The sequence below is a fragment of the Leucopleurus acutus genome (genome assembly GCF_964270905.1).
Source record: "Leucopleurus acutus genome assembly, chromosome: 16".
Classification (NCBI taxonomy): Eukaryota; Metazoa; Chordata; class Mammalia; order Artiodactyla; family Delphinidae; genus Leucopleurus; species Leucopleurus acutus.
The window spans coordinates 54357585-54382273 of record NC_139158.1 but is presented as its reverse complement, the minus strand read 5'-3'; the positions used below and the strand labels follow the sequence as shown (position 1 = coordinate 54382273).

The 24689-nt window shown below is 38.3% G+C and overlaps 1 long non-coding RNA gene across 1 annotated transcript in view; it reads right to left on the bottom strand.

The window, feature by feature from the left end:
• Nucleotides 1-5724: 5724 nt before the first annotated feature.
• The window catches only part of LOC309973468, a 470361-nt gene continuing 451396 nt past the window's right edge, over nt 5725-24689 (bottom strand). Inside the window, exon 2 of the long non-coding RNA XR_014326825.1 lies at nt 5725-5816. This is a non-coding gene — a long non-coding RNA (uncharacterized lncRNA). The remainder of the gene's footprint in view (nt 5817-24689) is intronic.

Below are 24689 nucleotides of genomic sequence, written 5' to 3'. Positions count from 1 at the left end.
CCAAGAATTTTTCAGAATTAAGTAAAGATTAGTCTATTTCACATGAAAGTCCAGATTTTCATCTTTTTTTTTTTCTGATAAATTGGAAGGTCTGGCAACATGCCCACCTATTTATATAACAATTACCCAAGCTGACTAGCAGCTGCTACCTTTCAATGAAGCCTTCCCAGGGGACTAGATTGTGAGTTCCAGTGGCAGACAGGCAGATCTATTCCAGTTCTACCGAGTACTAACTATGTGACTTTAGACAACCTTCTGAGTCTCAAATGCCTCATCTAGACAGTGGGTTTAATAAGATACCCACCTCATAGCTGTTTTGAAGATTAAATGAGTCAATACATGCAAAAATCCAGTATAGTGCTTGGAAATTCCTAAGCAGTTTAAAACTGCCACCCACCTCCGGAGGCTCAGGTTCAGATTTTTCTTACACCAAACCTAGCTCACTTCTGTTTGTTACGTTACCTGTTTTCTGTCTTTTGGAACCTGTGATTCTTTCTCTATCCCTTCATGACCCTAACTTTGGTTGGTTTGTTTACATCTCTGGGCCTCAGTTTCCTCTTCAGTAAAATGGGATAATGACCTGCCTCAATCTCACATGTATATACAAGTGGAGTAGTGTTTGTGGACATGACTTCCACAGAACGGGGCACTCAGTAAATGCTTGAACACTTCTTGATTTAGTTATTCATCTTCATATCCTGTACAATAATTAGCACAGGATGGTGTGCTACAGCTAGCCCATAGTGGCTCAAGAAAGCCAGTTGCTAAATTTTCAGGAATTTTGAGAATTGGTTGTTAAACACAGCCATTATTAAAAACTAAATCACATAAACCTACACTTAACTTATGTTAAAGACTAAGGTAATGAATTCTCAAAAACCTATCTCTTGTTCATTTTTTACTACATTTTACCATAATCTAAACTATTGAGATGAATTCAGTCTATTGTGTCTGTGTGATCGAGATACTATAGAACGCTGCTCTACTTCACATTTCTTCCCAGCTCCCAACTCCCAGCTCAGTGACATTACATGTGTGGGTTGAAATTGGCCATGATTGGAATATTTATCCCATGGAATTTGGCAAACACTTCAAACCAGGGCTTTATTTCCCCTTGAAAAGCCAGTTGTAAAATATTTACCAGAGCATCAGTAAGATCTTTAAAATCTGTTCGGAAAACAAAAAGAAACATAAAATTATGTTTATTACCAGGGACCTCAAAACATAGTGAAGTAGTAACAGTGACCAAAAAAAGATGACTCTATTATATTTTAAATTCGTCAGGAAATTCACAAGCTGAGTATGGCATTAAACATTTAATATATATAAACTTAATACATATATATATTAATATATATAAACTTTAAAGGTTAAAGTTGCATATGTTCTAGAACTCTATGAAACATGCTACTCAACCACATTTCTTTTTTTCCTCTTGTAATTTACCCACTGCAAACAGCATTCCATTTTTCATGTTCAAATAAAGGTTTCTTTTTATAGTTATGAAGCAGAAATTGCACTAAGTTCTTTACATACATTGACAAGTCTCACAACAACCTTCTGAGGCAAACACTATTATTGCCCCTAGTTAACAGATGAGAAAACTGCACCTCAGAGAAAATAAAGTGTCTTGAACATAATCAAAAATCTTGAAAATACAATAGCAGAGCTGGGCATAAACTGAGGCCATCAGACCCCAAGGGTTGCACTCCTCCAGTGCCCCTCCCACTACCTGCCTGTGCTCTGGCATTGATGTTGAAGGTCATGGTAAAAGATGATTTTCCCTGAAGAGAATAATAAAAACCAAGCAGATTTGGTTAATTTTCCTTTTTCTCTGTATTTTCTTCCCAGATCATTCAAGTAAAGCTTTCCAGATTTAAGGGAATAAAGACTCCAATAATTTAAAAAATTCTGTGAAGTTTATTGAAAAAAAATTTTTCTCTCGAGTCTGTAGCCTTTTTGTCAACAAGTATCCAAACAACTTTACCTATTTCTGCAAAATTTTAAGAAAAACCACTGCTCCTCTGTCATCAACATGGTTTAATCTAACTTTCTAGAAAGAGAGGCTTTTTGTGACACGGAAATTGGCCTATCCTAATTCTTTTTGGAAATACAATAAGGTTAGAAGAAAATGAAAAAAATATAGACACACACGTAAAAGCATGTGTGCACACCATACTACCATCCATATATCAATACCATCCTTATTACATTTAACTGAATTTTCCTCCAATTTTATTTGTAAATGTGTGTTCTAAAAATGTTGTCTATATACCTTAGGTAGTATTTGCTTCTAAGATCTTCCTCACTTACTATTATATCATTATAATTACTTCTTGTTGTTCCAAATTCTTAGGCATTGTTTATTTCAAAGACATGATGAAATATGAAAGTTTAATGAAGAAATGGGTATTAATTCTATAGGCCCAGATAAATGGAACAGTGAAACTTGAAGCTCTGAAAAATATGCTCCACCTGTAAGTAGTTGACTAAAGATTTTACTTTCAACAGAACAGTTGATGTTTTCTAGAGGTAGCCTAGCATGTTTCCATGGGAGCTTATTAGCAAGAGTCTTCATGGGTCCTAGCCCAGACTTACTGAATCAGAATCTGTTTTTTGACAAAATCCCCAGGAGATTTGTATGCATATTAAAATCTGAGAGCCATGACTTTTGTTCATATTGCATTACATAATCATCATATAGACTTATCTTTTGTAGTCAGCATTCACAGTTATAGAGAACTACGGGTTTCAGGGGGTGACACCCTTACGGACTTAGGGGCACACACTCTTCTTCACAGTTTCATGCTCATGCCTCAAAGCAAGATAAATGAAATTGCCTTCCTGGATTACATGGATTCACTTAACCAACATTACATAAGCCTTTTGACAGTCATAATCCAATGTTATAATTTACAGTGTTCTTATTCCTGTTCTTTTTCCAGGAATAGGAAAAAGTGACAATAACTAAATTAATATTTCAACTGAATATGTTAATACCTACTATCAAAAGGAACCCCCACGTCCCTTGCTAAGGTAATGGGTACAATAAATTTTGTAAAATAATTTTGTTTAGGCCTATGATTCTCTTTGTGATTTGGGATCCAGGTTGGCACAAGAAGTAAACCATTCTAGAATTTCCCTTACCTCCCATTTATTATTCTGTTTCTTGTACAATTTTACCTTTAAGGCACTCACTGCTTTATCATTTCTCTGGGAAGAGGAGCTTCAGAGAGATTATAAATCATGTAATAATGCAATGATTTAGAGAAGAACTGAGTTTGTGGGTAATCTTTTGCATTTTACATTTTGTGTTTTACAAAAGAAGGTGTAACAAGTCCCCAGTGTTAGGCTGCAATTGTTTTCACTGCAGTAGAATTCCATCGTCCTTGAGCTCTTTACAGGTAGTGCAAGAAGGTAGGGAGGATTGCTCATTTGTTTATAAAGTCCAGAGAAAGATACAACGGGTTGAAATTGTGGCATTAAAAATTTGGGTTAAACTTGTCTGAACCTGTGTATGTATGTGCACTTACATGTGCTGTGTGTGCTTGTTTTTGTACTGGGAGTTTGGATAAATGGAAATGGAGTGGAATAGGGTCTCCTTTCACAATTCTTTGAGTTACATGGAGAAATGATGGTATCTCGTTTGGAATTCTCCCAAGGAGAGTCTGCTATCTACCTACATGGTGTAGATTTTGAACTGCCTAATTGTAAAGAGGATGGTATACCCAGGGTCTTTCTAGTCCTCTAAATTCATAAACCAGGACTATCTGGCCATCTTTCATTTTACAACTTTCTGTAAAGTGAGGCAGAAACCTGAGTGGCCTCTAAATTTGCATAACTTATCTTTCTTAGCAAGGCTTTTCCTAAATTTACAAGCCATTGCTGTTTATCCATCAGGAATCTATCCCAAACATCAAACTGCTTTTTAAAAAGTTCATGTATCCATTGCACTGCCAAGGACAACATAAGGATTTCTATCACCTCAATGCCCACCAGAGGTGAATAGGGGCACAGACAGGGAGGCGGCAGTGCACCATGGTGATTTCAACTCAACTGGCATTTTTGGCATGAACGAGTGCCTTCTGTGTGCAGATATGTTACTGGTTGCCTTTGCCCAGGGCTGTGGTTGCCTCAGATTCCTTTCCAAGGAACATAGCTGGGCTTTTCTCAAATGCAGAGTCCCCAGAAATGTATATTTCAAAAAAAGACATAATTTTGCTTCCTTCCCTAGGGCTCAAAATATGCACCAATCTAAAAGAACATGGCTGAGAGAAGTGAAAGACATTGACAAACATTTAAAAATCTGTAAATAAATGTTCTTAGTGATGTGACCTTAAAAAAAAAAAAAGCTGTACATATATTAAAAAGTGATGGTGTTTGGCTTCCTGGAAGATGGCGGAAGAGTAAGATGCAGAACTCACCTTCCTCCCCACAGATACACCAGAAATACATCTACACGTGGAAAAACTCTTACAGAACACCTACTGAACGCTGGCAGAAGACCTCAGACCTCCCAAAAGGCAAGAAATCCCCCACGTACCTGGGTAGGTCAAAAGAAAAAAGAATAAACAGAGACAAAAGGACAGGGATGGGACCTGCACCAGTGGGAGGGAGCTGTGAAGGAGGAAAGGTTTCCACACACTAGGAAGCCCCTTCACAGGCGGAGACTGTGGGTGGTGGAGGGGGAAAGCTTCGGAGCCGTGGAGGAGAGCACAGCAACAGGGGAGCGGGGGGCAAAGCGGAGAGATTCCCGCACAGAGGATCGGTGCCGATCGGCACTCACCAGCCTGAGAGGCTTGTCTGCTCGCCCGCCAGGGCGGGCAGGGCTGGGAGCTGAGACTCGGGCTTCGGTCGGAGCGCAGGGAGAGGACTGGGGTTGGCGGCGTGAACACAGCCTGCAGGGCGGTAGTGCGCCACGGCTGGCCGGGAGGGAGTCCGCGGAAAAGTCTGGACCTGCCAAAGAGGCAAGAGACTTTTTCTTCCCTCTTTGTTTCCTGGTGCGCGAGGAGAGGGGATTAAGAACGCTGCTTAAAGGAGCTCCAGAGACCGGCGCAAGCCGTGGCTAAAAGCGCGGACCCCAGAGACAGGCATGAGATGCTAAGGCTGCTGCTGCCGCCACCAAGAAGCCTGTGTGCGAGCACAGGTTACCATCCACAACCCACTTCCGGGGAGCCTGTGCAGCCCGCCACTACCAGGGTCTCAGGATCCAGGGACAGCTCCCCTGGGAGAGCGCACAGTGCACCTCGGGCTGGTGCAGCGTCAAGCCGGCCTCTGTCGCTGCAGGCTCGCCCCGCACTCCGTGCCCCTCCCTCCCCACGGCCTGACTGAGCCAGAGACCCCGAATCAGCGGCTCCTTTAACCCCGTCCTGTCTGAGCGAAGAACAGACGCCCTCTGGGGACCTACACGCAGAGGCGGGGACAAATCCAAAGCTGAGGCCCTGGGAGCTGTGAGAACAAAGAAGCGAAAGGGAAATCTCTCCCAGCAGCCTCAGAAGCAGCGGATTAAAGCTCCACAATCAACTTGATGTACCCTGCGTCTGTGGAATACATGAATAGACAACGAATCATCCCAAATTAAGCAGGTGGACTTTGAGGGCAAGATTTATGATTTTTTCCCCTTTTCCTCTTTTTGTGAGTGTGTATGTGTATGCTTCTGTGTGAGATTTTGTCTGTATAGCTTTGCTTCCATCATTTGTCCTAGGGTTCTATACATCTGATTTATTTTTCTCTTAATAATTATTTTTTTTATTTTAATAAATTTATTATATTTTATCTTACTTTATTTTACTTTATCTTCTTTCTTTCGTTTTTTCCTTCCTTCCCTCCTTCCTTCTTTCCTTCCTCCCTCCTTCCTCCTTTCTTTCTTTCTTTCTTTCTTTCTTTCTTTCTTTCTTTCTTTCTTTCTTTCTTTCTACTTCTACTAATTCTTTCTTTCTACTTTTTCTCCCTTTTATTCTGAGCTGTGTGGATGAAAGGCTCTTGGTGCTGCAGCCAGGAGTCAGTGCTGTACCTCTGAGGTAGGAGAGCCAAATTCAGGACATTGGTCCACAAGAGACCACCCAGCTCCACATAATATCAAATGGCGAAAATCTCCCAGAGATCTCCATCTCAACACCAAGACCCACCTTCACTCAATGACCAGCAAGCTACAGTGCTGGACATCCTATGCCAAACAACTAGCAAGACAGGAACACAACCCCACCCATTAGCAGAGAGGCTGCATAAAATCATAATAAGTCCACAGACACCCTAAAACACACCACCAGACGTGGACCTGCTCACCAGAAAGACAAGATCCAGCCTCATCCACCAGAACACAGGCACTAGTCCCCTCTACCAGGAAGCCTACACAACCCACTGAACCAACTTTACCCACTGAGGACAGACACCAAAAACAACAGGAACTACGAACCTGCAGCTTGCAAAAAGGAGACCCCAAACCCAGTAAGATAAGCAAAATGAGAAGACAGAAAAACACACAGCAGATGAAGGAGCAAGATAAAAACCCACCAGACCTAACAAATGAAGAGGAAATAAGCAGTCTACCTGAAAAAGAAATCAGAGTAGTGATAGTAAAGATGATCCAAAATCTTGCAAATAGAATAGACAAAATGCAAGAAACATTTAAGAAGGATATAGAAGAACAAAAGATGAAACAAACAACAAGGAACGACACAATAAATGAAATGAAAAATACTCTAGATGGGATCAATAGCAGAATAACTGAGGCAGAAGAATGGATAAGTGACCTGGAAGATAAAATAGTGGAAATAACTACTGCAGAGCAGAATAAAGATAAAAGAATGAAAAGAACTGAGGACAGTCTCAGAGACCTCTGGGACAACATTAAACACACCAACATTCGAATTATAGGGGTTCCAGAAGAAGAAGAGAAAAAGAAAGGGACTGAGAAAATATTTGAAGAGATTATAGTTGAATACTTCCCTAATATGGGAAGGGAAATAGTTAATCAAGTCCAGGAAGCACAGAGAGTTCCATACAGGATAAATCCAAGGAGAAATATGCCAAGACACATATTAATCAAACTGTCAAAAATTAAATACAAAGAAAACATATTAAAAGCAGCAAGGGAAAAATAACACACAAGGGAATCCCCATGAAGTTAACAGCTGATCTTTCAGCAGAAACTTTGCAAGCCAGAAGGGATTGGCAGGACATATTTAAAGTGATGAAGGAGAAAAAGCTGCAACCAAGATTACTCTACCCAGCAAGCATCTCATTCAGATTTGATGGAGAAATTAAAACCTTCACAGAAAAGCAAAAGCTGAGAGAGATCAGCACCACCAAACCAGCTCTATAACAACTGCTAAAGGAACTCCTCTAGACAAGAAAAACAAGAGAAGGAAAAGACCTACAATAATGAACCCAAAACAATTAAGAAAATGGGATAGGAACATACATATGGATAATTACCTTAAATGTAAGTGGACTAAATGCTCCCACTAAAAGACACAGATTGGCTGAATGGAAACAAAAACAAGACCCATATATTTGCTGTCTACAAGAGACCCACTTCAGACCTAGACACACATACAGACTGAAAGTAAGGGGATGGAAAAAGATATTTCATGCAAATGGAAACCAAAAGAAAGCTGGAGTAGCAATTCTCATATCAGACAAAATAGACTTTAAAATGAAGACTAGTAGAAGAGGCAAAGAAGACACTACATAAAGATCAAGTAATCGATCCAAGAAGAAGATATAACAATTGTAAATATTTATGCACCCAACATAGGAGCACCTCAATACATAAGTCAAATAGTAACAGCCATAAAGGGGGAAACCAACAGTAACACATTCATAATAGGGGACTTTAACACCCCACTTTCACCAATGGACAGATTATCCAAAATGAAAATAAATAAGGAAACACAAACTTTAAATGATACATTAAACAAGATGGACTTAATTGATATTTATAGGACATTCCATCCAAAAACAACAGAATGCACATTTTTCTCAAGTGCTCATGGAACATTCTCCAGGATAGATCATATCTTGGGTCACAAATCAAGCCTAGGTAAATTTAAGAAAATTGAAATTGTATCAAGTATCTTTTCCGACCACAATGCTATGAGACTAGATATCAATTACAGGAAAAGATCTGTAAAAAATACAAACACATGGAGGCTAAACAATACACTACTTAATAACGAAGTGATCATTGAAGAAATCAAAGAGGAAATAAAAAAAATACCTAGAAACAAATGACAATGGAGACACGATGACCCAAAATCTATGGGATGCAGCAAAAGCAGTTCTAAAGTTTATAGCAATACAATCCTACCTTAAGAAACAGGAAACATCTTGAATAAACAGCCTAACCTTGCACCTAAAGCAATTAGAGAAAAAAGAACAAAAAAAAAACCCCAAAGTTAGCAGAAGGAAAGAAATCATAAAAATCAGATCAGAAATAAATGAAAAAGAAATGAAGGAAATGATAGCAAAGATCAATAAAACTAAAAGCTGGTTCTTTGAGAAGATAAACAAAATTGATAAACCATTAGCCAGACTCATCAAGAAAATAAGGGAGAAGACTCAAATCAATAGAATTAGAAATGAAAAAGGAGAAATAACAACTGACACTGCAGAAATACAAAAGATCATAAGAGATTACTACAAGCAACTCTATGCCAATAAAATGGACAACCTGGAAGAAATGGACAAATTCTTAGAAATGCACAACCTGCCAAGACTGAATCAGGAGGAAATAGAAAATATGAACAGACCAATCACAATCACTGAAATTGAAACTGTGATTTAAAATCTTCCAACAAACAAAAGCGCAGGACCAGATGGCTTCAAAGGCGAATTGTATCAAACATTTAGAGAAGAGCTAACACCTATCCTTCTCAAACTCTTCCAAAATATAGCAGAGGGAGGAACACTTGCAAACTCATTCTACGAGGCCACCATCACCCTGATACCAAAACCAGACAAGGATGTCACAAAGAAAGAAAACTACAGGCCAATATCACTGATGAACATAGATGCAAAAATCCTCAACAAAATACTAACAAACAGAATCCAACAGCACATTAAATGGTCATACACCATGATCAAGTGGGGTTTATTCCAGGAATGCAAGGATTCTTCAATATAAGTAAATCAGTCAACGTGATGCACCATATTAACAAATTGAAGAAGAAAAACCATATGATCATCTCAATAGATGCAGAGAAAGCTTTTGACAAAATTCGACACCCATTTATGATAAAAACCCTGCAGAAATTAGGCATAGAGGGAACTTTCCTCAACATAATAAAGGCCATATATGACAAACCCACAGCTAATATCGTCCTCAGTGGTGAAAAACTGAAAGCATTTCCATTAAGATCAGGAACAAGACAAGGTTGCCCACTCTCAGCACTCTTATTCAACATAGTTTTGGAAGTTTTAGCCACAGCAATCAGAGAAGAAAAGGAAATAAAAGGAATCCAAATCGGAAAAGAAGAAGTAAAGCTGTCACTGTTTGCAGATGACATGATACTATACATAGAGAATCCTAAAGATGCTACCAGAAAACTACTAGAGCTAATCAATGAATTTGGTAAAGTTGCAGGATAAAAAATTAATGCACAGAATTCTCTGGCATTCCTATACACTAATGATGAGCAATCTGAAAGTGAAATCAAGAAAGCACCCCCATTTACCATTGCAACAAAAAGAATAAAATATCTAGGAATAAACCTACCTAAAGAGACAAAAGACCTGTATGCAGAAAATTATAATACACTGATGAAAGAAATTAAAGATGATACAACAGATAGAGAGATGTACCATGTTCTTGGATTGGAAGAATCAACATTGTGAAAATGACTCTACTACCCAAAGCAATCTACAGATTCAATGCAATCCCTATCAAACTACCACTGGCATTTTTCACAGAACTAGAACAAAAAAATTCACAATTTGTATGGAAACACAAAAGACCCTGAATAGCCAAAGCATTCTTGAGAATGAAAGATGAAGCTGGAGGAATCAGGCTCCCTGACTTCAGACTATACTACAAAGCTACAGTAATCAAGACAGTATGGTACTGGCACAAAAACAGAAATATAGATCAATGGAACAGAATAGAAAGCCCAGAGATAAACCCATGCACATATGGTCACCTTATCTTTTATAAAGGAGGCAGGAATGTACAGTGGTGAAAGGACAGCCTCTTCAATAAGTGGTGCTGGGAAAACTGGACAGGTACATGTAAAAGTATGAGATTAGATCACTCCCTAACACCATACACAAAAATAAGCTCAAAATGGATTAAAGACGTAAATATAAGGCCAGACACTATCATACTCTTAGAGGAAACCATAGGCAGAACACTCTATGACATAAATGACAGCAAGATCCTTTTTCACCCACCTCCTAGAGAAATGGAAATAAAAACAAAAATAAACAAATGGGACCTAATGAAACTTAAAAACTTTTGCACAGCAAAGGAAACCATAAACAAGAGCAAAAGACAACCCTCAGAATGGGCGAAAATATTTGCAAAGAAGCAACTGACAAAGGATTAATCTCCAAAATTTATAAGCAGCTCATGCAGCTTAATAACAAAAAAGCAAACAGCCCAATCCAAAAATGGGCAGAAGACCTAAATAGACATTCCTCCAAAGAAGATATACAGACTGTCAACAAACACATGAAAGAATGCTTAACATCACTAATCATTAGAGAAATGCAAGTCAAAATTACAATGAGATATCATCTCACACCAGTCAGAATGGCCATCATCAAAAAATCCAGAAACAATAAATGCTGGAGAGGGTGTGGAGAAAAGAGAACCCTCTTGCACTGTTGGTGGGAATGTAAATTGATACAGCCACTGTGAAGAATAGTATGGAGGTTCCTTAAAAACTACAAATAGAACTACCGTATGACCCAGCAATCCCACTACTGGGCATATACCCTGAAAAAACCATAATTCAAAAAGAGTCATGTACCAAAATATTCATTGCAGCTCTATTTACAATAGCCTGGAGATGGAAACAACCTAAGTATCCATCATCTGATGAATGTATAAAGAAGATGTGGCACATGTATACAATGGAATGTTACTCAGCCATAAAAGGAAACGAAATTGAACTATTTGTAATGAGGTGGATAGACCTAGAGTCTGTCATACAGAGTGAAGTAAGTCAGAAAGAGAGAGAAAAATACCGTATGCTAACACATATATATGGAATTTAAGAAAAAAAAAAGGTCATGAAGAACCTAGGGGTAAGACAGGAATAAAGACACAGACGTACTAGAGAATGGACTTGAAATTATGGGGAGGGGGAAGGGTAAGTTGTGACAAAGCGAGAGAGAGGCATGGACATATATACACTACCAAACGTAAGCTAGATAGCTAGCGGGAAGCAGCCGCATAGCACAGGGAGATCAGCTAGGTGCTTTGTGACTGCCTGGAGGGGTGGGATAGGGAGGGTGGGAGGGAGGGAGACGCAAGAGGGAAGAGATATGGGAACATATGTATATATACAACTGATTCACTTTGTTATAAAGGAGAAACTAACACACCATTGTAAAACAATTATATTCCAATAAAGGTGTAAAAAAAAAAGTGATGGCACAGGTAAGTTCCCTATGAATACAGAAACATGAGAGATAATTACAAGGTTACTGCTATAGTTTGTAGCATAGCTACTCCCCTCCCACCCCATCCATTCATATGTTGAAACCTAACCCCCAAGGTGATGGTTTTAGGAGATGGGGCATTTGGGAGATGATTAGGTCAAGAGAGCAGAGTCCTCATGAGTGGAATTAGTACCCTTAAGAGAAAGAGCTCCCTTGCCCCCTTTTTCATTTGAGAATATGGTGAGAAGAGTGCAGCCCAGAAGATGGCCCTCACCTGACTATGCTGGCACTTTGATCTTGGACTTCCAGCTTCCAAACTGTTAGAAGTAAATTTCTGTTGTTTATAAGCCACCCAGTCTGAGGTACTTTGTTATAGCAGCTCAAATGGACTAAGACAGTTACCTATTTCTATGTGAAAAAAATACTCCCAAACCTAGTAGCTTAAAAATCAACATTTGTTATTTCTTGTAATTCTAGGAAGTGGCTGGGTTCATCTCTTTGTGTTTCTTTTGCTTCATATGGCATCACCTGGCATCACTCATGCAAATAAATTCAAGTATGAGCTTGCCTGGGACTAGAACATTTGTGACTGAATGAAGCAAATTTAGTGGCTTCATTCAGCCTGGGTGGCTAGAACAACTGGGGGATGGCTGGAACTTTCTTTCTTCACAAGTTCTCTTCAAGCTTATTTACATGGCAGCTATAACACAAAGCTGCCAAAGAGTGGAAAAGAAAGAGTCCAGGATTCTTAAGTCCCAGATGGCAAGTTCATTACATTCAATTGGTCAAAGCATATCACAAGGCCAGCCCTGATTCCACAGGAGGGGACATAGAGCCATTTCTTCATGAGAGAAGTGATACCTTACATGCAAGGTATTGTTTGTGGCCGTATTTGTAGACATCTACCACATTACCTACCATCTATTTTTCTCCTTAATAGCAGAACTCTGATTTTGCTTAGATTTCTATGCTATTTCTTGTGGTCAAGGTCTTCAGGTAAGGCTGCCTCCATCTCTAACCCTGGGAAGGTGGACCCTGCTTGTTCTAAGACACATATAGCGGTCTTATTTTTAATGCACATTTAGGCATAGACAAATGATAAAATTCTGACCAGTGAAATTTGAGAAGAAGTATGCTGGGAAGTTCCTGGGAAAGGTTTTACAGCTCTTAAAAGTGATATAAGGAGAACTTAGTCTCTTCTGTCTCTGGATATTTCTGGGTCTGTCGATCATCAGCCCCTTTGTCTCTAACTTGCAACCATGAGGGTAAAGCCAACACAGAGGACAGGACAGAGCCAAAAGACCTACAGGGATTGTCTGTGTCAGATAGGCTCCTAATTCTGGAGTTTTTAAATTTTAAAGTTAGGTTTTCTGTTACCCTCTGCTGATGCATCCTTAATAATCAAGACCATATGAAAAGACAGAACAATAGAAATGCAAATCAGAACAGTGCTCATATCAGCTGTGTATGATGTATGCTTTCCATAAGAAATGAGAGGGAAGACTGTCTGCTAAAAATCCTCATTGGGTAACATTTTCTTTCTTAGTAAAAGTATCACAATCTAGAGTCTAGCACTCATCTTTGCAAACTAAAGAACCTGAACTTGCTAATTCATTAAAAATAATTCCATGTCTCCAAACCAAACTTATTTTACCCAAGTTCATAAGATGGAGGTATAAAACTTATATTCCACCTTATGAGTTATCTAAATTCATCAGAAAGCATAGAACTAAAAGGCCAATTGCAACTTATGATGAATCCTATAAATGTAGAGAAGTGAGAAACTTTGAGGTCATCATGACCTGCACATTCTGGAATCAGAACAAGAGGAACTGGATGAATTAAATATTTAATGGTAGCTAAGATATCCTGATTCATCCACTTTACAGTAAGAATGTTTTTGTCGACAGGATCAGAACATCCAAAGTCCAATGATTAGCCACTTCCTACATCCATTTTCATCTTAATAATGTTCTTGCTAGTGGAAGGGGATACAGCCAATGATGACTGATTATGACCCTCTCTTCCTTAGATGTTGCTGCAGTAGCCATAACCAATGATGGTTTCTTGTTTCTATTTTAGTCCATATTTTCATGACTGACCACATCATTTTGAAAAATCCATTCAGTCATCCTGGGGTGATGGTTTTCAAACGGTTCTTTGAACAGAAATTCCTCCATGATAAAGTTTTCAGTAGTCTCTGGAAAAATAAGAAACATAAGGACACATATACAAAAACTCCAAAGCACATATCTCAGTTTGATTATTTATATATATACATATTGTGCATCAGCTTCTTCCCTTCAAGTCACCTTTCTTGAGTGTCTGTCCTGAGATTTCCACCTGTCAGTTGCTCCTTAGTGCATTGCCCAGTTCCCATACACATGTGGATCATGATGGGGTGGATCACAGGTAGTGCACTTTCTTGGGCTGCCTTTCTCTGGTCACAGAGCACAGTTCTCTCTACTTCTTCGTCTGTTCCCTTATTCTCTATGCTATGAAAACACCAGGTCGTAGCTGCTTACCCATGTATTAGCCCTGGTGGGTCAGCTGCCAACAACCCATCTCAAATCTCAGCAGCTTAACACAATAAAATTGTATTTCTCACTCATGGAAAGTCCTGGGAAGCTCTACTGATTGAATATTTTTCATGAGGTGCCTCAGGGGCTCAGGCTTCTTCCATCTTTAATACATGGCCGCTGAGGTTGCTACAGAAGGGGAAAATGAGGGAGGAACATAAATAGCCAATGTTTTATTAACCTGTCCTGGAAAGAGCATACCTCACTTCACCCACATTCCATTGATCTGAGCTCAATCATACGGCCTTCACCTGACTGCAAGGGGGTCCTTACTATAAGGGGATTGTAATTTAGTTGTGTGCCAGAAGAGGAGAAAAATGAATATTGGTGAATTTCAATTGAGCCTTTATAAGGATTACAAATTTCTAAAAGTAATAACAGTTAAAGAAAGCCCATAAAATTACTCACTAAATATGATTATCTGTTGGACTCAAGGGAAAAGCTATTGGTAAATTAAATTCTTTATATAGTCTCTTTGATGGACATGTGCATTACCTAATGTTACTCACCTTATTTCAAGCTGAGGCTTTTCTTCAAAATACTATTTTTTCTAAATTCTATTTTTTTATGGAATTTTCTCCATATGATCTCCACCAATAGAGTGCACTTTCATATGTCTGATTTGTTCAGTTTAGAATACCACCCTGAGGTCAGGGCTATAGTAAAGTGTTGAAGGTGGTCTTTGACACTCTAAGTCCAGTCAAATGACTTTGAGATACATCCATTCATTCTGCCTGACTGACCAATCAGACTGGTTGCACACATACTCACATATGTCTTCAAAGATACATAACATCTTCCAAGATCAAATATTAATTATCAAAAACATGATAGTCTAAACCCGGGATCTGATAAACTATGGGCTTGGGGCCTAACCCAGATCACTTTCTGTTTTGTACATAAAATTTTATTGGAACACAACTGTACCCATTTATTCACCTGTTGCTATGGTTGCTTTCATGCTACAATGGCAAAGTTGAGTATTTGCAACAAAGGCCATATTGACACAGAATTTAATATATTTATTATCTGATGCCTTACAGATGTAGTTTATCAATCCCTGGTGTAAACTAAGGGTAGAAGAGTCATATGCCTAAAGCGCCAAAAAGGCAATGTTGATGAGTAACTGAAACAGCTATAATATACAAAGCAATATAATTGTTTTGGAGCTGAAAAATACATACGTGTCTGAAAGCATTTGATTTTTAAAGTAACATGTGGGCCAACAAAGTACATCTTCATACTAGGTTAGACCTATCATCAACCAGCTTAAAACATATGAAACTAAGTTCATAAGGACAAAGGAAATAATTCCTTCACTGCCCCATAATGAGCAAGGTTGCCTCTCTACAAACAAGCTTGGTCACTAGATCTTCCCTTTATTATGTGGAACAGAATCATTTCCTTTATGTCACCAGCACCTCAGCCTCCTATCCACATCCATCTTCAAATTGTGACTGCTTGGACTTCCTTCAAAAAGAAACTGGCCCTGCTCAGCTATATCCCCTTATTGCTCTTCCAGAAATACAAAGACTAGGCAAAACTCTGACATAACAACTTGTTAGGAGTTGATTTAATGCTTAGCATCAGCGATTTTTCTGGAGAGAGGGTTTTCATCCTCCATGATATTTTATTATTTGTAGTTCTAATGTCCTTCATTGGCAAATTTATAATGTGACAAACCCTGGATCTTATTTCATTTTAAAATTTTACTTGTCTATGAAATCCCAACGTGTGGGAACCACGGACCCAAGTGACATTATAGCATTATAAGATGACTTTGTTAATCTCTGCTTTGATCCATCATTAGGAAATTTATATAGTGTAAACTCTCAATGGCAAGCTTATTCCTCTTCTGTCCAAGATTTTAGGGAACTCCTCACTGAAATCAGAACTCATAACTAAGAGCAAATACCAAGGAGATAATGACTGTTTCTGGTGCAGGCTAGGAAAATGCCAAATACAAGAGAAAGTCCTTCAGAACTCTGTGTGCAGTAAAGACAAGAAGGCAGAAATTACAAATGTCCTGCCTGTAAGACAGGAGGGAAGAAACTTGCCTTGAGTGAAATTCTACTATTGGCAGTTCCTTTAGCAAACCATGAAAAGTAGAGTTTACTATCTCTAATTCATAGATTAATAACTTGAACGTTACCATGATTAAGCCAGCATGCTCAAGATTAAGGAACAAGTAAGTGGTAAACTCATTATGACTGAGGCAAGGACTTTTATTCCAGACTTGAACAATAGCTAACATTTCTACTCCTCTTTCTCCTCCTCCTCCTTCATTTTCTTGACAAAAATAATAACCTCTAAGGTATAAAGGGCTTAGAAATCTATTCTAAGTAAGTTGAAGCCACGTTAGAGAAGAACCTAGGAAGACATTATCCAATTTCTTTACACAAACTCAAATCTTCAAGTGAAATCCATTCAGGGGTATTAAGGCAACATGTGGTATGCAGAATCTCTCTCATCTGCCTTGGAGAAGCCATGGATGATGAAAGAAGTTTCTATATGAAAGAGATTTCTTACAGGAAAGATCAAATAGCTATATATTTTCAAGGAGAGAAGAAGATTCGTTACAGCAATTAAAGGAATTCCTGGAAAAATGTATAGTTTTGATCATTAAACAGAAGGTTGGTGAAAGCTTAGGAAAACAATGATCTTTCATGTACCAGTTAGTTTGTAGGCAACAGAAAGTTGGAGAGCCACCTTATACCCCCCAAAAAAAAAAAAAAAAAAGCCTTGTCTGTGCTCCACAGTTAAAAAGAGCAAACAACCATAATTTCATCCTGGTGTAAACTACTCAAAATTCAAAATTTCAGGAGAGAAGCTCTGATTGGCCAAACTTAGTCACATGCCTGTCCCTTTCCCCTGTAAAGGCAGATACAGAAATTATCTCCACCTCTAGGCAATCATGTCTGAGGCAGGAAACTAGGTTTGCCTGTCTGCCAAGGCTACAGACATAGAGGGTTATAGTTCATTCTCTAAAAGGAAATCAGTGTGCTTTTTGGAAAGAAAACAGGATTCCAAACTGCAAAAAAAATTGGCAATTGTCCTCTACAATTGAAAAACAGATTGGATTCATGACTTGCTTGCCTCTTTCATTTTTTAAAAGTTTTTATTTCTATTTTTTTTGACAATCATTTAATTTATTTTTAAAATATCTTTAGTGGAGTATAATTGCTTTACAATGTTGTGTTAATTTCTGCTGTACAACAAAGTGAATCAGCTATATGTATACATATATTCCCATATCCCCTCCCCTTGAGCCTCCCTCCCACTCTCCCTATCCCACCACTCTAGGTCATCACAAAGCAACGAGTTGATTTCCCTGTGTTATGCAGCATCTTCCCACTAGCCATCAATTTTACATTTGGTAGTGTATATAAGCCAGTGTTACTCTCTCACTTCGTCCCACCTTCCCCTTCCCCACCATGTCCTCAAGTCTGTTCTCTACGTCCGCATCTTTATTCCAGTCCTGTTTTTAGACAAGTAGATATTATGTAGGCGATTTATTCATCAAGGTCCTTGTGAGAGTGTCATGGAATCCTTGAAACAAGAGAGAAAAATGGAACCTGGTGGATGTTGTGTTCAGAGCCAACATTGAATTGAACCTCAACAAAGACTGAGCTCTTGACAGAGAATGTTGTACTCTTTTCTAGTTCAACATGATAATGAAGCATTTGAGTGGGGGAAAAAATAGTTAAGGCTCTTTTAGTTGTAAGTGACAGAAATTCAACCAGAAAATTTCAGGTGTGGGACTATAAGTACAGCTTGGATTATGAAACTTGACTTATGTGATAAAAATACTGTTTTTTTTTTCTCACAATCTCTTGGGTCTGCTTCCTTTCTGTTGACTTCATTTTATATAATCTTCTTGATGTTAAAGATGACTCACATGACTCCATTCTTACATCCTATCAGGTTAGCAACTTCAGAGAATAGTAATTCCCAGCAGTAGCCCTGAGATGACTCAGCCTGACTTCATTATACATCTAATCTTGAATCAATAACAGTGGCCAGGATGGAGTATTCTGATAAGCCACCTCAAAATCACATACCCACCTGTGGAGCCAGGGTATTGGGTCAGCTCTACTCAAACCACCTGGATAAAGAATACAGAAGAGTGGTTCTAAAAAACAAAAAAAGAAAACAATGAAAAGAAAGAGATTTTGTTATGAAAAAAAGAGGCGGAATTCTGAACAGACAAAATAATGAACATCTTTTAAAACACAAACATCTTTTAAAACACAAAATTGAAATAGAATAAAATGGAGATTCAAAAGATCTCAATTAGTTAGTGGAGTAGGCTTAAACTAACAAAATTTAATTTAATTAGAATAGATGGAAAATCCAATGTTGGCACCAAAATCTCAGTTACGTAAGTAAGGATTGGGTAATTTGCTTCACTGATAAACCATGCAAATTTTAGTTGTCTACACATTCAATTATTTCTTAGTTCAGTTACTTAAAAATCTAATACAATTCTAGGCTGCTTTATAAAAGCTAAACTGCCCCAGTGATTTTGATCCCACTGTATCATGCACTGCTTTGGTCATTTCTGGGTATCTATGTTCAATTTTGGACATTGAAAATGACAAACTACACAATCAGAGGAAGATGTCCAGTGGGACAGATAATTTATTGCCAAAGAAATTACTCACATAATCAATTCCAAAGTCAAGTAGAAACAACATTTTCTCCATAATTCATATCCCATTTTTTATTACACATTACAATAAGTTGACCATGTTACATCTAGAGCATTATATACATTGTCCAATGATGTATCTAGTTTCTTCTCAGACACTTGGTATAAGAAAAAGCAAAGTATGCCTTGGCTAAGTATTGCCCAGGGGCAAAACAAGTCTTTAAATACATACTCTAGTAAGCACACACATCAAGTAGAGACTCCTTTTGGCCTTGACACAGAAGAAATGTCTTTTAAACACAGACTCACATGTTATATGTATGTGAATGGGTGTGATTATGAACACATATACAAATATATCAAATACAAACAGAAATACAAACAAATGCATACACTTGTGCATTTGTTTGTCAGAACTATTAGGAAAGTATTTCCGCATAAGCATAACTAGCACAAAAGCACTGGGACTGTTCTAAACCATGGGGAAGGACTGTGTTATCTTAGATGTTCTCTTTCTGAACCTTCTTTTAGTGACACATTAACCTCTGTACTGTCGACCACAGCACAAACCAGTTTCCCTCACTTCCTGTTATCTTGCTCCCACTTTAGAGTGAGGCTCAGAGGATGTCTGAGGGAAGGCTCTGTTTTGGTAGAAAGGCAACTGGCAAACAGGAAAAGCAACCAGCCTGCTGGTTACAGGTCAATAGGACAGCAGAGGAGTTCCTTAGACTGCCCATTGGCTGGTCAGCTTTTCTTGATATCAGAAAGTCCTAGGGCAACTTAAATTTATTTTTAAAGGCAATGAAAAGTGTTTCTGGTTTGCCACAAAACAAAAAAAGATCCTGGTTGTATCAGGTAATAGCTGTAGAAATGCTTATGGTCAACAGGGATCTTCTGGTTGTGGAGACCTGATGAGGCTGGTGTGTTAGAACACACTTTGGGAACCATAAAGCTCTACAGAAATAAACTGTGATTGTTACCCAAGCGAATTTCTAGACAATGTCCATATACTATGTCCTTTTTAAAGTGCCTAAGCAGTTGAATTTTTATTTCAACCACTTTGGTTGAATCTAAAACATATTGCTTATTTTTTTGTCTTTTTAAATAAAAATATATTGAGTGAAACAGAACCTTTCTTAAATAATCCCATGTGATCATTATGAACATTAAGTTTTGAAAAATAGGCCAGTATAAAATAATTACCATTTGTTGAAAGTTTATTGTTAAGCACTACTCAAAACTAGAGGGTTCAGTCTGTAAAACACCATGCAAAGTCAGTGTTATGTCAATTTACCTATTATACATATATTTAGACTGAGGTCTAGAAAGTTTAAGTGACTTGCATGAAGTTAACCACAGTAAATGGTATACATAGAACTAGAATCCAGGTGTACGAAAATGCAAAATCCATAATTAAAGACACCAGTGTGTAGCTCACAGCATTGCTCTCAAGACAGTGCTGGTAAGTTTTTAACAACCAGTTCTTCAGAAATAAAAGTACACACACACATTTATTATAAATTTTACTGATATAAAGGATATGCAGCACAAAAGTTAAAATAATTAAAATATATAATAATCTTAACTAAAAATTCCATATAGCCAATTGACCATCACAGAATACTTTTGCTCATTTTGGCCAGACTCTTATATCTTAGCCAACTATAAACTTTTAGAGGAAAACATAGCAGAAAATCTTTGTGGCCTGGAACAAAGTGGGCAGTTAGGCAAAGAATTTGTAGACATGAGACCAAAAGCACAATTCATGAAAGAAAAAAAAAAATGAACTGGACTTTATAAAAAAAATTATTTCAAGAGATACCATTTCAAAAAGGAAAAGATAAGCCATGGGCTGGGAAAATATGTGCAAATCATATATTCCAGAATAGAGAAAGAACTCTCAAAACTCAATAGCAGTAAAACAAATACTGCATTAAAATAGACAAAAAACTTAGACACTTCACCTACATGGATATAGGGATGGCAAATAACCACGTGAAAAAAGATGTTCAACATGATTAGCCATTAGGGTAATGAAAATTAAAACTATAATGAGATATTACTACATACCCTACGTACTTGTTAGAATGGCCAAAATTTTAAAAAATATTGATAATATCAGGTGCTGACAAAGATGCAGAGCAACTGAAAATCTCATATTAATGCATTGCTGGTGGGAATGCAAGATGGTATGGAAGATCTAGAAAATAGTTTGGTATTTTCTTATATAATTAAACATACACTTGTTTCATGACTCAGTAATCCTATTCTTCAGTACTTACCCTAGAGAGATGAAAAGTTATATTCACGTAAAACCTGTGTGTGAATATTTATACTGACTTTATTCATAATTGCCCCAAAATGTAATCAACTCAAATAGCCTTCAGCAAATGAGTGGATAAACAAAGTGTGGCACATCCTTATGATAGAATACTACTCAGTAATAAAAAGGAACAAGCTAGTGTATGTGTAACAACATGGATGTATCTCAAAAACATTCTTCTGAGTGAAAGAAACCAGTCTCAAAACATCACATATTTTTCTATTTATATAAAATTATCAAAAAAGAGAAAACTTTGGAGTGGGAAGAATAAATCAGTGGCTGCCAGAAATTAGGGGTAGGTGGAGAGTATGACTACAATGGGATGGCATGACAATTTGGGGGGGATGATGGAATTTTTCTGAATCCTGTTTGTAGTGGTTATATTAATCTGTATATGTGTTACAATTCATAGAACTGTACACCTAAAGGAAAAAAAGTCTGTTTTAGTGAATATTAATTTTTTTAAATAATTTAAATTTTAGAAATTAAAATTAATTAAATTAAATTAAAAGTCAATTCATAATAATATTAAAATCTGACCTGCCGGGCCATACAGATCTACAACTGCTGAAGTGTTCTAAGCCTTGAAATTCCATAAAATAGAGAAGTAATAAAAGATTTATTTCAAAACAACAATTTGAGGCTCTCAGATATAGGAAGAAAAATTAGTAAAATGTGAAAATTTATCACAACTTGTTTTGTTGCTCTCTGGTTTGGAGGACTGAAGGAGAAGAATTAGCCATGCAATTGATCTCAGGAAAATGTATGAACTTGGTTTTTTGGATCGGGGATCAAGAGCTGTAGTTACCTGTAGGACTCTGCTGTAGCACCTTTATAGGGTTAGTGTATCAGTCAGGGTCTAACTAAGGATCAGAAACCACTTGAGTGTTTAAAACAGAAAGAATAAAATGCAAGAAATCAGTTAAGCAAGTGATGGACTCTGAAAATCCAAACAAGGTACAGCAAGGCAAGCCAGAAATTAACATTTGGAAACTTCTACCACCTCTAGGCTGGAAGGACAGAGGGAAGAGGTAGTTTTACTGGCACCCAAAAACTGGGATCATATGGTGGAAGATAGGACTACAGCAGACTGTGTAGAAAGAACTGGGCCCACCAGGGAAATGCAGCCCTTGGCAGGGATTCTGCCCAAGACAGAGAAGGAGAGGGAGAAGTCTCCTGGTTTCTTTCTCTCTCCCTCTAACCTGCCAGTAATGGCTCTCATTGCCCAAACTCACCTAGAAGATAGCTGCTGGGGATACTGAAAAAATCAGCTTGATAGGATCAATCCCTTCCTTCCAAGATAAAGAGCCAATCAATGGGAAGGTAAAGAATGGATTTGTGGGAAAACAGGCCTAGGACCAGGCCAGTCAGCCTGAGATTGACCACAAATTAAAGAGGTTATTGGGCCTGATTTTTGTACTCTTCCTCCCTATACTGGAGGATTTATAATCAGGTTGGGAAGCCCTCTGTCTGTCAATGGCAGCCGTGAGAGGGACATATACAGTTTGGGAGAGCTTTGCAACACTGCCTTCAAGTTCTCAGCCCTTCCTTATGGGTGACTTCAAGGAAAAGGCCCTATAAGCTGTCTGTAATCCTCCTGTATTCCACCACATAAGTCATTCTACTCTCACAACATTTGCCCAGTGTGTTCCAAGTCACAGTTTAGTTTATTCCTTTCCTGTACCACTTGCTTTTACGCATCTTATGAAGCCGTATACTTTTGGTACCTAATGGTCCCCCACAGGTTTCTTGTTATAGGGTATCTGTTCCTTTTCTCAGTGTGGACAGCAGAATCTAGAGTCCCTTGGTCCTCTTACCAACTCTTCTATCATTTTCCCCAGTGATCTTTGATGCCTCTCCTGTTACTGCATAACTTTATTTAAAAATATGAAAACAGTTACTGTGGAATTCTGAACTTTCCTCCATGACCCCCTTCCTCCAAAAACTCCTGATGGAAATTCCTGTGGGAGGATAGTGTGCTAATCACACATACTATAACAGAAGAAGGGCTTTCTGGTTGGATCAGTTGTGGTTTAGTCATGAGCACAGAGGCTATTCAATGTACTCTAGTAGAAGGAATTTAACATAGGGAACTAGTTGCAATGGTGTTGGAAGAATCGAAAAACCAATCCAAGGCCAGTGAGGCAACAGCTTGAAACTGTTACCACTAGTAGGACCAGAAGGATAAAGGGAAGTATTAGTATTACTGGAGCCCAAGAATCAGAGCTAGGAGCAGAGGCTTCATGGTAGGAGCAGAGACCAAGGAGGAGACACAGCCACTCCCAGAGACCCTGGCCAAAGCTGAGAGAAAAGGGAAGAAACAACCTGACTTCCAGTTACCCCTGATTTTCAATCTCCCCAGTGCCTTTTATTGACTAAACCAAGCCAGAAGCCAATTGGCAAGAGAGTCCAGGAAATGAAGTTTACAGAGGAAGGACAGGGAGAGGATCTAAGAGCAAACAAGCAAATGACCCAGTTTACTAGTTATAATATTCATTCTTAAGCTTTCACTTTCTGCTGTCTGCCCGCAACTCTTCTGAAGAGTTGCCTCTTTCTGCTAGTGATTTAAAAGACATCCAGATACAGAATGTCACAGGACTAGGTCTAGAGAATTGATCTGGTTTTTCATCCACGTTAAGTCACTATTTAATAATCTGTTGTAAACTTTACCTTCCAACACTTACCCCTGGCCTGCCACTCCCCACCCAAATATAACTAAGTATGCTGGTCATAATATGTGGGAGGGTGCCTTGGTGCAAATGTTGACTGTTAACAGAGCATCCATACAATTGATAGCAAAGATTGTGTAAGTTATTGGTATATCTTTCACTTTCAATCACTGACTGGTCCACTGGGTACTTCCATAGCTGTAGACCCCTCTTTCCTCCCACTTTTCTCCTCCAGGATCCCTTTATCTTTTCCATTATTCACCTTCATGGGGTCTTTTATAGTTCCCCATACTCTAAGCCATGTATGAAGAGAAGATATGGCTATGTAAGTGATTTATATTTACTGTGAAATCTTATTAAATGTTTATGAATTATTAACATCTTTGCAAGAGCCTTAATACATACTTGTCTGTATCTCTCACTTCCTTCAATATGGTGTAACTTTCCCATATCGATTTTTTTCTGAACCAGAAGAGATTATTAAATCGTGCTTGTTTTACTTCTGTTTGTTGTCTTTTTAGTGTTCTGTTTCCTCTACTGGATTGTGAGTTTCTCTAAGGATTCCCACTTCCTCATTACAGAACACTGCATTTGGTGTGCTATAGACAAATGAGCTGTTTCAGAGATCATGACTCTATTGACATATGAGAGGAGAGGGCAGGAGTGGCAGAAGTTAGTGCTGATAATAAAGGTACCCCCCACTCCCTGGACCAGCAGGTGCTACCTGGCACCACCCCTACTTCCTACTTTGGCTAAGAAAAGAAACCTGAAAGTACAGGGAACAGCTCTTACATTGCCTTCCTGGCCCATTACCTCTCTTCTAAGAAGCACCAGAACCATCAACATGTTTCCATCTCTATTGC